This window comes from Myotis davidii, unplaced genomic scaffold (genome assembly GCF_000327345.1).
Source record: "Myotis davidii unplaced genomic scaffold, ASM32734v1 scaffold59, whole genome shotgun sequence".
Lineage (NCBI taxonomy): Eukaryota > Metazoa > Chordata > Mammalia > Chiroptera > Vespertilionidae > Myotis > Myotis davidii.
The window spans coordinates 1,272,490-1,273,429 of NW_006293001.1; positions in this window are offsets into that span (position 1 = coordinate 1,272,490).

Sequence of the window (940 nt, forward strand, 5' to 3'; positions counted from 1 at the left end):
AGGATGTGCCCTGACTGGGAATGGACCCCACCACCTTGTGGTGTGCAGGACGATGCTCCAACCAACGGAGCCACAACAGCCAGGGCATTTCTCTCTCCCTCCTCCTCCTCGTCCTCCTCATCCTCCTCTTCCTTCTTTTTAAAATATACATTTTTTAGAGATGAAGGGAGAGGGAGAGAGAGATAGAAACATCAGTGATGAGAGAGAATCATCCATCAACTGTCTCCTGCACACCCTTTACTGGGGATTGAGCCTACAACCTGGGCATGTGCCCTGACTCAGAATCAAACTGTGACCTCCTGATTCTTGGGTCGACACTCAACTCCTGAGCCACACTGGCCAGTGCTGGAAGGAATATGGACATGGCAGAGAAGACTAACTTTACCTATAAATGTAGACCCATGAACTTCAGAACTGGATGGAGCTGTAAAGCTTATTTAATTGAATCATTTCTTTACATCCTCCCCCAATTAATTTTGCCTTAGAAGTTTTATACCCATATATCAGTGAGGACCATATAGGTCTATGCATAGCTTTCCTTACACACATTCATTAATAACCCAGAAAGAAGACAATGAACTGCTATGGGTCATTGCAATTTAAAGTAAGAGATTTGTAATTTCAAGCAAACATTTATTGAGTGCCCGATATGGCATGTGTTAGGAGCCCTGAAGATAAAAGGGTATATATGTCATAGTGTTTGCCTTCAAGGAACCGATGTTCTCCCTGGGAGTATTTCATAAAATGTACAGAAATAACTTAAAGTATATTTTGACATGACAGGTATAAACACAATGTTGTAGAATCCAGGGGCAGAAGGGATCAGTTTGACTAAGAAGATTAAAAATCTCTCTCTCTCTCTCTCTCTCTCTCTCTCTCTCTCTCTCTCTCTCTCTCACACACACACACACACACACACACACACACACACACACACACT